The following is a 12,485-nucleotide window of genomic DNA, read 5'->3' as shown; positions in this document are numbered from 1 at the left end:
GGTGAAATCCAAGGACCAAAACCTATGTCAAACCCTAAAATACGAATTTTTACAAGTTTTAAAGGTTCATATACCTTATGTAATCAAGTATTTCCTTTGAAAACATCACTATGACCAACATATGTCCATGCATGGTCTTCAAACCGTGATGCATGTGATGAACACTAAGCTAAAGAGCTTGATGATCAATGTACATTGTTAATAGTGCATGTAAATGATTTTATTTATATAAAAATCTAAGAATCCTTTTCAGTTCAAAATAAAATTTCACCAGATTCACAGTAAGATGATATGAATATCTGGAAAATTCCAAGAGTCTTTATCATTTCCTTAATTTATTAAAATTGTTACAAGAAAACAAGGGCTTAAATCATATAAAATACTTTCTGAGGTCTATAAATCCTAGATAAATTCGTGGATGACCCCTAAAGTAAATGATGCCACCTCATTATGTTTCATCGATTTTTGTTGCAGTTTAGTATGACTTTTGATTTTCTTTTTGTATATCCCCAATAAATTATAAAACCACATTAGAAAATGTGAAAATTATATGTGATAATTTTTGTAGATTCTACTAGAGGTACAAGAGCCATAATAGTATTTTGAGAATTTTTCATAAAGCATTCCTATTTGTCTTCGATTTTTGCATTTATAATGAACCAAAAACAAATAAAATAGTTCTGCTCATCTAAAATTCACGAACATTTACCAAAACACCTTATAATACATAATATGCTACATAAAATTTTTTATGATTTTTCGATACTGTATGCTATTTGTTTCCTATTGTTCCAAGATTAAATACACTTAAACCCATTTCTTATTATAATAATTGCACAAAAATCATTAAATAGGGTTAAACAGTTTAGAAATCCATTTTTATATTTTCCTAGCTTAATAATTCTTAATACAAGTAATATAAAAAGTTTGGGTAAATTTGGAAACTGTTTGCTATTTATTTCTTTTTTATTATAATAAATGCACAAAAATCATAAAACTGAGTTAAAAAGCTTAGAAATCCATTTTTATATTTTTTCCAGCTTAATAATGTTTCATATGTAACAGCCCGGAATCCCAGGTTTTGTTATACTTATGTTTTGGGTGTTTTAAGAGGGGACTCGACGAGTTGGAGTCTAGACTCGCCGAGTAAGATCGCAGATCTGGTCGCGGGTTCGCGACTGGACTCGACGAGTCCGGATATGGACTCAGCGAGTCTACGCTGTTTAGCGAAAACCCTAACCGTTCAGGTTTGGGACGTATAAAAAGGACTCATTGGCCGTCATTGTTCATTTTAGCCTTCTGAGAAGAACCCTAAATCGATTGTGTGCATCTGGAGCAAGGATTATAGGCCATTGTTGATTATAAAAGAGTGGTTGTGCAAGGAAGAGAAGGGATTGGCTAAAGGAACAGCAAGGGAGTCACATTCTGAGGATTGGGGACACAGAGAATACATCATCCAGGTAAGAATTCGAGTATACTCTGCTATGTTGATGTGATTATGGAATTAGGGTTTATGGAACCCTTTTGTGAATAGATTGAATGTTACCCTAGTCCCCTAATCGATTGTAACCCTGTATTGGGACCTTTGGAGGTCCAGAATGTCCCATGTCTATACATTTCGGGAATTGATGAAGGTTTTGGATTGGAATCCTTATGCCTTAGGTCAAAATGTAAATTATGAATCATGGGGTGTATTATGAGCACCAAAATGAGGACCTTACGTGATGAATCAGTTTAGGAAGGCCAGACCTATGAATGGTTGGAGCAGTTCTGACCTTAGAAGGCAGTTTGAGCGGTTGCATGGCATGGACTCGCCGAGTCCGATGAACAGACTCGGCGAGTAGCTTGAAGATTAACTGGGACTCGTCGAGTTGTTCTTCAAACTCGGCGAGTTGAGTCGGGGTGGCCCCGTGATTCTTCCAGGAGGAACTCGTCGAGTCAAGGGGGATACTCGACGTGTAAAAAGGGAATCTTAAAGAATCGGTGAGTTGAGGGCGAGTGGACTCAGAGTCGTTGAACTCGGCGAGTCTTGGGGTGACTCGGCGAGTTAGGTCGCGGGTTGAGTGAATTTCTGAGTATGGGGACTCGGCGAGTCATAGGGTTGACTCGGCGAGTAGGGTCAGTCAGGGGTTGACTTTGACCTTGTCTTTGACCAAGGATTGACCAGTGGTTCCAGGGGTATTTTGGTAATTGTTGTTTATTGTTTGAGTTCAGTGCATTGGTGACTGTCCAGAGGTGGAGATCGTATCAGTGACCGGAGCAGCTTGAGCTATCTGTTCAGTCGGCAGTTTCGAGGTGAGTTATCCTCACTATATCGCTAGGGTTTATGGCACCAAGGCCGACCCTTTTTATCGGATGGAAATCCGGGTAGTTGTCATTGTTATGATATAGGCCGGAAGGCATTACATGTTATGGGCCGGAAGGCTTTGTTATGTTGACCGGAAGGTCATGGCCTGGAAAGGCGTGTGTATGCATTTAGTATGCTGACTGATTCATAGGGTAATGTTATGATAGTGACCGGCTAGACCGGTATCTTGTTAGAGTAATGCTATGATATGTGATCTGTTGATCGATTGTTGTCTATGAACTGCTATATGATTAATTGTTATGTTATATATGCCTTTTATGCTTATGGGCTGGAAGGCAATATGTTATGGGCAGGAAGGCAATATGTTATGGGCCGGAAGGCAATATGTTGTGTGATGGACCGGAAGGTCGGCGTGGGTAGGACCGGAAGGTTTACCCAGCAGGGACGGAAGTCCCCTGAGACACATGGACCGGAAGGTCAGGGCCTGGAAAGGCGTATATGCGGATGGTATTTTGGGGGTATCTCACTAAGCTTTCGGGCTTACAGTTGTGGTTTTATGTTTCAGGTTCTCAAGAGTCTGTGGCAAGGAAAATGCGTGATCGTACCGTTCCTAGCGTTGGTGTTTTATGATATGAACCTGGGAAATTACTCTGTTTAATAATGTATTGAAAACCTTTTTGTAACAACGTTAATAAAATGGGTGATTTTGAAAAGTTTTAATTGTTTTGAAATTTTGGATGTTACAAGTTGGTATCAGAGCCTTGGTTTGAGTGAATTGGGGGAAACATTCGTGTGACTCCAGTCTCAAATCGAGGAGGATTTTTAAAAAAAAAAAAAAGAGAAATTTAAAATGGTTTTCAAATTTAGTAAAAGGAGAACGCAGAGGTACGATCAGCTGGAGCCGGTAAGTAACCCCAAGATACCATACATGATATTTGTTTTATTGAGCTTGATAGAACAGCATGCTAGAGTTAGGCTAGGGATCTTCAGGAATTCATGATAATGTTGCCTGATTTGTGATGCCTGTAGCCTAGGGTCCCTTATGGGATGTTCTCAGTGTTCCTCTAGTGGTGAGGGTTGATAGTTGTTATGCATGTTCCCTAGGGTATTGTGGTAGTACTTCATACAAATATGGGTAGGTGTGGAAGGTAGTATGGGCCGGTACTAATGAAAGCACAGGACCCATACGCGTATCAGGGAAACCATGGTCTCTAGGGTAGGGTTGCGAGAGGTGGATCCCAGGATTGTGGGAAGTGTCTGAGATTGGTATGGTGTCCTCGGTATGGAGATTTCGAGGCATGATGATAGTGGATCCGGATCAGGATCGGGAGCTGGAGAGCGAGTCCCGGGTGGATCGGTGCTGTCGGAGGTTATCAATCAGACGAGCACAAGTGAGTTGGATGCGAGGATTCGCAAGATCCTGCGTAATGGGGTTGCTGCATTGTTTCGGGCTGAGTTGCCGGAATTGTTTAGGGTCGATCAAGACCGCCATGATGGAGTATTTTGATGAGCGATATGCGGCTCTCGCAGAAACGGCTGCCGCGGTGGCTACAGCGGCTGTAGCAGCGGCAAGGGGAGGAGCTAGTCGGAGTTTTCAGTATCGGGACTTCTATTATACGAAGCCTCCCACATTCGATGGAGTTCAGGACCCGATTGTTGCTATGAGATGGTTATCAGACGTGGAGGGGTGTTTCTCCACGAGTTTATGCCCTACTGATCAGAGAGGTGAGGGGTGCTCTGAACCTATTGAGGCTCGGAGCGAAGGATTGGTGGAGATTGACTGCGAGGTCATTTTCCGACGCGCAGAGGGCTGCGGTTTCAGGGGATCAGTTCAGAGAGATGTTCAGTACTCGCTATGTTCCGCGAGATGAGAGGGAGAGATTGGCTCGGGAGTTCCTTGAGCTGAAGCAGGATTCGGAGTCGGTGACTGAGATCACCAGGATGTTTATTGAGAGGGCGATGTTTTGCCTTGAGTTCGCTTCGGAGCAGGCTCAGATGTCCCGATATCTGAGTATGCTCAAGGGGGATATCATACAGTTCGTGTCTGTGCAGAGGAGCGAGACCTTGTTGGTGTTGCAGGAGGCCACCATGCGGCGTGAGTTAGAGGTTGAGTTGCAGTTGCGTGAGCTGAGGTAGGCTCCGATGCAGTCGCAGCCAGCGCCGAAACGGTCCAGTACCGTTGATGTTAGAATGGGGGATCGGAGCGGCCACACTTGTGGGAAGTGTGGGAGGGGTTACACCGGAGTTTGCTGGTCCGGTGGTGCATGCCGCAAGTGCGGAAAGGAGGGGCACTATGCGCGGGATTGTCGGCAGTCAGTGCCGATTCGGGAATTGAGGATTTGTTATCATTGTCGGTAGGTTGGACATTTGAGGGTCAACTGTCCACAGCTTTCTGCAGGACCGGTGCAGGCTCTAGCACCGGCCACCTTGAGGAGTTCAGGAGGAGGACAGGATGGAGCGGAGCCCAAGGGCTCAGGGTCATGCTTATCGGCTTGCGGCAGAGGGAGACGGAGCGGTGCCGGAGGCAGCTGCGGGTATGATGCTTTCTTGATGTTTTGATTGTCTTGCGTTGATTGTGGCGTATTATTTGTGCTGGTATCTTGTGTGGATTTCGATGTGGTATTCGTTGTTTCGTGGGTTTGGCATGGTTATGGATTGGTGTTTCAGGTTTTCGCTTTGGCATTCGTTGTTCCCTAATGGTTTGGTATGGTTATAGTTTGGTGTTTTGGTGCCGGTAGCCTTGTGCGGTTTTCGATGCGGTATTCATCCTTTCGCAGGTTGTGGGTTTGGTTATGAGTTATTGTTGGGAATTCGGTTGGTTATCGTTCGTGAGGGTTGATAGTGGAGATGCGGCACTGGGTTGAATGTCGGGTAGCATCTGCAGTCGTGGAGTGGATAATTGAAAGACCGGATTCTTTTGAGCGGATTGATCAGGGAAGAGATGTGTTTTGCTGAGGGTTGCTTATGCTTGTGGGAAGCAGTCAGTGTGTAAATGTTCTCTTTGTGCAGGATCGTTCTGAAAGGTCGTTAATGGCGATCGGTGGCTGTTAGTCAGTGCTTTCAGTGGGGGAGAATTGGAGAATTCTCCGGGAGATCGATGAGTATGTGAGAGTGCTTAGCTGTTGGGATTCAGCAGTGTTCTGTCAGCTCAAAGTATAGGCTGACAAGAGCGAGTGTCGGGTATGTGGGGCAGGATACAGACCTAGGGTATTTGATTGTGGAGGCCTGGGAGCAGGCCGGGATCAAGTTTGAGTAAGTAACCGGGGTTATGTGATCAGAGTATTTGTATGCTTGATGTACGTGATGGGTCGTACTGTATTAATCCCACGGGATTTATGTTGTGCATGTTTCTAGAGTTGGAACCGGAAGGTTCCCAGAGTTAGAACCTGAGGGTTCACAGAGTTTGGGTGTACGGACCCACAGAGATATAGCCTCGAGTGGCTAGTGTGTGTTATGAGAGTCGGTCCAGTCATGCTGGGGACTCTGATGGTATTGTTGGATCAGGTTGAGATTTCGGATTTTGTATGTTGCAGTGTGATTACATTGGAAGGTCTGGCCCCGGGTTAGTGATTTTGTTTAGTTGAGGTAGTGATTCTGTGGAGTGGAGAGAGTGCATGGGCTTGAGAGCCCCTGCAATGAGAGCCAGAGTATGTGGATAGCGGTTACGCAAAAAGGGTGGTGTCGCTTGGGGCGAGCACCGTGGCACTGGTTGGAGTAGCATTATGGCCAAGAGGGTTCCTTGGAAAAGGAAAAGAGAAAGGTGTGTAACTCCGAAGGGGAGTGCAAGTTCACGAAAGTGAAAGCTGCAGAGCAGAGTTATGGTTAGAGTATTCAAGTATGGTTTTGAGCATCGTGTGCGCGGCAGTGAAGTAGGAACCCATCCGGTTTGGGATGTCTGTTGAGGCTCAGAAGAGATGCAGGGGGAGAGAGAATCTTGAATTCTCAGTGTGAGTCTAATCAGGGTATAGGGTGGATATTAGTGGTTCATCCTAGGAGATGTTCGAGGATATCATTAGTGTATCGGGTCTTCCAACCTGCGGGTGTTGGGGCTAGTTCAGCATGGGTATGTGATTGCAAGAGGAGAACTCGTGAGAGTTGCTCTGAGAGTGAGAATGGGTCTCTCAGTCAGTCCGGTATGGACAAAGTGGGCTTTGGATCGGGGATCCGGTGGTTTCTGGTTTCCTAACCCTTGTGGGTCGAGTGATTGTTGAGATTTAGAGCAGAGCTGCATCTTGGGTAATTCTCGGTTACAGAAAGTGATGGTAGTACAGAGATCGTGCTTCAGTCGACAAAGGAGATTCAACAGATGAGACAGAGGTTATTGACCGCCCAGAGCCGACAGGAAAAGTTATGCAGACAGACGCCGGTCCGAGCTTGAGTTTCAGGTCGGCGACTTCATACTCCTGAAGGCCTCTCCTTGGAGAGGAGTGATTCGATTCAGGAAGAGGGGCAAGTTGGGGCCCCAGTATATTGGGCCTTTTCATGTGATTGCGGGGGTAGGCCGGGTGGCCTACCGTTGGAGTTGCCCACGGATTTGAGACAAATCCACGACATTTTTCATGTGTCGCAATTGAGAAAGTATATAGCCGATGAGTCGGCAGTGGTCCCGTTAGAAGACATTTAGGTGGATGCGAGCCTGAATTATGCCAAGAGATCAGTGGTCATCAGAAATCAGAAGATCGAGGTTCTGAGGTATAAGGAGATACCTCTGGTGTTAGTTCAGTGGCAGCATCGGAGGGGATCGGAAATGACCTGTGAGCTGGAACGTGAGATGTGGGAGCAGCATCCGGAACTATTTTCAGAGTGAGACTTCGAGGGCGAAGTCTAGTCCTAGTGGGGGAGAATTGTAACAGCCCGGAATCCCAGGTTTTGTTATAATTATGTTTTGGGTGTTTTAAGAGGGGACTCGGCGAGTTGGAGTCTAGACTCGCCGAGTAAGATCGCAGATCTGGTCGCGGGTTCGCGACTGGACTCGACGATTCCGGATATGGACTCGGCGAGTCTACGCTGTTTAGCGAAAACCCTAACCGTTCAGGTTTGGGACGTATAAAAAGGACTCATTGGCCGTCATTGTTCATTTTAGCCTTCTGAGAAGAACCCTAAATCGATTGTGTGCATCTGGAGCAAGGATTATAGGCCATTGTTGATTATAGAAGAGTGGTTGTGCAAGGAAGAGAAGGGATTGGCTAAAGGAACAGCAAGGGAGTCACATTCTGAGGATTGGGGACACAGAGAATACATCATCCAGGTAAGAATTCGAGTATACTCTGCTATGTTGATGTGATTATGGAATTAGGGTTTATGGAACCCTTTTGTGAATATATTGAATGTTACCCTAGTCCCCTAATCGATTGTAACCCTGTATTGGGACCTTTGGAGGTCCAGAATGTCCCATGTCTGTACATTTAGGGAATTGATGAAGGTTTTGGATTGGAATCCTTATGCCTTAGGTCAAAATGTAAATTATGAATCATGGGGTGTATTATGAGCACCAAAATGAGGACCTTACGTGATGAATCAGTTTAGGAAGGCTAGACCTATGAATGGTTGGAGCAGTTCTGACCTTAGAAGGCAGTTTGAGCGGTTGCATGGCATGGACTCGCCGAGTCCGATGAACAGACTCGGCGAGTAGCTTGAAGATTAACTGGGACTCGTCGAGTTGTTCTTCAGACTCGGCGAGTTGAGTCGGGGTGGCCCCACGATTCTTCCAGGAGGAACTCGTCGAGTCAAGGGGGATACTCGACGTGTAAAAAGGGAATCTTAAAGAATCGGTGAGTTGAGGGCGAGTGGACTCAGAGTCGTTGAACTCGGCGAGTCTTGGGGTGACTCGGCGAGTTTGGTCGCGGGTTTAGTGAAGTTCTGAGTATGGGTACTCGGCGAGTCATAGGGTTGACTCGGCGAGTAGGGTCAGTCAGGGGTTGACTTTGACCTTGTCTTTGACCAAGGATTGACCAGTGGTTCCAGGGGTATTTTGGTAATTGTTGTTTATTGTTTGAGTTCAGTGCATTGGTGACTGTCCAGAGGTGGAGATCGTATCAGTGACCGGAGCAGCTTGAGCTATCTGTTCAGTCGGCAGTTTCGAGGTGAGTTATCCTCACTATATCGCTAGGGTTTATGGCACCAAGGCCGACCCTTTTTATCGGATGGAAATCCGGGTAGTTGTCATTGTTATGATATAGGCCGGAAGGCATTACATGTTATGGGCCGAAAGGCTTTGCTATGTGGACCGGAAGGTCATGGCCTGGAAAGGCGTATGTATGCATTTAGTATGCTGACTGATTCATAGGGTAATGTTATGATAGTGACCGGCTAGACCGGTATCTTGTTAGAGTAATGCTATGATATGTGATCTGTTGATCGATTGTTGTCTATGAACTGCTATATGATTAATTGTTATGTTATATATGCCTTTTATGCTTATGGGCCGGAAGGCACTATGTTATGGGCCGGAAGGCAATATGTTATGGGCCGGAAGGCAATATGTTGTGTGATGGACCGGAAGGTCGGCGTGGGTAGGACCGGAAGGTTTACCCAGCAGGGACGGAAGTCCCCTGAGACACATGGACCGGAAGGTCAGGGCCTGGAAAGGCATATATGCGGATGGTATTTTGGGGGTATCTCACTAAGCTTTCGGGCTTACAGTTGTGGTTTTATGTTTCAGGTTCTCAAGAGTCTGTGGCAAGGCAAAGGCGTGATCGTACCGTTCCTCGCGTTGGTGTTTTATGATATGAACCTGGGAAATTACTCTGTTTAATAATGTATTGAAAACCTTTTTGTAACAATGTTAATAAAATGGGTGATTTTGAAAAGTTTTAGTTGTTTTGAAATTTTGGATGTTACATCATAACAGTAATATAAAAAGTTTGGGTAGTTTTGGAAAGTTTTTTCTATTTATTTCATTTTTTAATATAATAAATGCACAAAAATCATAAAATTGGGTTAAACAGTTTAGAAATCCATTTTTATATTTTTCCTAGCTTAAGTATGTCTAGTGGAAGTATTATAAAATTTTTGGGAATTTGTATCCCTTGGATACTATTTTTCATGAATTTATATTGTTATGAAGGCTTAAAAATTTGGAGAAATAGTTAATCAGATCAAAAATTCAAGGGAAATTTTTTGGAGAACATCTACTGTATTTAGAATGAAAATACAAGAGTCGACAGTTTTAGGAAACTTTTTTTTTATAGTATTTTACATTTTTAGGAGTTTAAAACACCTTAAAATGTGTTGAAATACCCTCAATTAAAATTACAAAAAAATATGGAAAATTAATATCCAAAATTTTCTTAACCACATGAGTTATAAAATTTCATAATTTCAGAAAAATTGTAACCAGTTAATATAAAACCAATATTAGAACAAAAAATTTTGACATTTCTCTATATGTAGAGTTTAGTATATTAGCATTAGATTTCGACATGGAAACTCACTAGTGTGTGTTTGATGTCGCAGGATCCCGGTAGGAAGGCATTGGTGTATTCCGAGGCACCACTTGTACCTACTTGAAACATTGTTAGTATTCACGCACTCCCCTTCTTTTTCCAACTTTTATGTTTTGGGGTGGAAAAGCATGTCCCGGAAAACTATTATTTGTTCGTTGTATTTAAATTGATTTGTATCAAACATGAGTGCTATTTAATTGCTATATCTCTCTATGTATGTCTATGCAACACGGAACATGATAACTTATTGTCTTAAGGCCCTTCCCTTATACTTTTCTCTAACCATTAACTCTTTGAGCCAATGGTCATTGTGGATAGCGCTATTAGGAATTCATAACTCCTCACTTGCCCGATTGCTGGAGTGCATGATACCATATAATCTATGGAACGATAAACATAGATCTTGATAGGGCTTCAGTCATAGGCTTGGTTGAGAACTCATTGTTTGCTCATACACATACAAACTTGTTATTTATTATGGCAATAAACTCGTTTATCAATTCTAGCAATCAACTTTGTTTCTCATTATAGCAATGAACTTGGTTTCTCATTAAAGAAATGTACTTGTATTGATGGAATGTCTTATACCAAATCTTGATTTTATAAACTTGTGAACTCACCAACTATTTTCATAGTTGACACTCATTTTATATGCTTTTCCAGGAAATAATTAGTAAGTGGATATAAAGATCCATCATCATAGAGCATACTGCATCGTGTGGAAGTTATTTTATGAAGTTATATTTTGAACAATGTCATTTTGGAAAACTTGTACTTTGTTTTTGTTTAAACTATGGGATGGAAACTTTTAAATATTGCTATGGTGATGTACTTTTATCTTTGGCAATGAAACCTTTATCGCTGTCATATCTTGCGTTTCCGCTTTAGCGGGGTGTGACAAAAATGGTATCAGAGCTAAACTTATAGAGAACATCAGTTTTCATCTAAGAAAACACAACCTATAACCAAAACTTATAAATATTCTTTTTACATCAAACATATTACTAATATAATTAGGTCGGGAATTTTATTGTTGGACCTCAATTAAACATAGCCTGATCACATGTGTTTAATTAAGGAAAGATTTATACAAAGCTTGAGCTAATTATAATGGGAATATGTTCAACCAAAATTTTGAGAAAACGTTATTTCGAAAATTCAAAAAGGTTAATTTTGGTGTGTGAAAGCATTGCATATTATAGGCATGCATTGGCATTTAATTCAAATCTCATTGAAACTATGTCTCAGTCCACTATTTCGACATCGTCATCCTCTCGCGCTACCGCCTTAGCTGATGAGTCCGGCTATGTCACTGTTATCCCTCGATGTGACCCCCCCCTGCCTCAGTGGAAGAAGACACCTCGGAAGAAACGGGAGGCTCGGTGGAGATTAGCAACGACAACGCCGCGATTCAGTAACGCGAGGCATCGCCTGCATCGATGTTGCCACAACCACCACTTTATGGGCTTTGTATTCGTAAGACGGAAAGGAAGAGTGTTCCTATCCCGACAAGGATAGAAACCAGTACAACATGACTTGGCACGGCAAGACCCAGTAGGGTAGGACCCAGCATTTCAGGACCGAGAGCACCCCCACCATAGCGAGTCAATGGGATACCTGTCAGGCAGTCACGTATGACCTCGGGAGAATCCCGAATAATGCAGTGGATGGCAGCAGACCTACGTCACAGTCTCACTGTGATAGCTGGGCATCAGGAGGTTTTGGATGATGTGATGACAGGGATGTAAATCCTGCTTCAGCATTCGATGGAGGCTACTGATACTGCTAGTGCTGCTAGACGAGTGGCAGGTCATGCGATGACGACATATTATGTGTTTGGAGGGCTGTTACTAATTGTGCTGTGGATGTTTCTTGTTGGGATAGCGATTCATATTTGGTTCTGATTTTAGTATTTTATCTTATCATGTATTGAAAACCCATGTAGGGTCTCTTTTTGGGAAAAACATTTAAAACATTATTTTGGGATTGATGTATCGTCTTGGTATTAAAACTACTTTGTATGGTAATGAAAAAAAAAGATATTTTTATGTTCGAAAACTTTTACTATGAGGTCAAACCCTAGAATTTACTCAGTCAATGATTGAATAAAAAGATTTTTCTTTTTCTTTCCTTTCTCAAATATATATGCATAGTATTAATGCAAACCATTAATTTGACAACACTTATGGTTTTAAAAATTAGTAGTGAACTAAATATTATACATTATTATATATATTTATACATATTTCTTCTCTTGTGTCTTAGAACCATGTCAGGAAGGCCTAAGCACGGGCGCCCACAAAACGAAACACCCGATGTTGCTCAAATTGTAGCACAACAACTCATGGCAGTAATCCCAAACATTGTTACTCAAGTAACTGCGAGACTTAATGCTAACCAAGGAAGTAGTGGAGGAAACCTGGGAAACAATGAAAGATAATGCAACTACAAGTCCTTTATGGCCTGTAAACCTAAGGAATTCCATGGAAAGGAAGTTGCGGTCAGGTTGCTGAAATGGATTAACAGCATGGAGTCGTTCCTTCACATTAGCAAATGCCTCGAGCGCAACAAAGTTGAGTATGCAACTTGTGTACTCTACGATAGGGCATTGACCTGGTGGAATACTCTAGTGCAAACCCGAGGCCGTGCAACGACATATCAGCTAACTTGGGAAGACCTAAAGAAGCTGCTGATAGAGGAGTATTGCCCAAAGGATGAAATTCAGAAGCTTG

Source organism: Lactuca sativa, chromosome 2 (genome assembly GCF_002870075.4).
Source record: "Lactuca sativa cultivar Salinas chromosome 2, Lsat_Salinas_v11, whole genome shotgun sequence".
NCBI classification, from domain to species: Eukaryota; Viridiplantae; Streptophyta; class Magnoliopsida; order Asterales; family Asteraceae; genus Lactuca; species Lactuca sativa.
The sequence above is the reverse complement of the archived record's forward strand: the minus strand, read 5'-3'. Positions refer to the sequence as shown.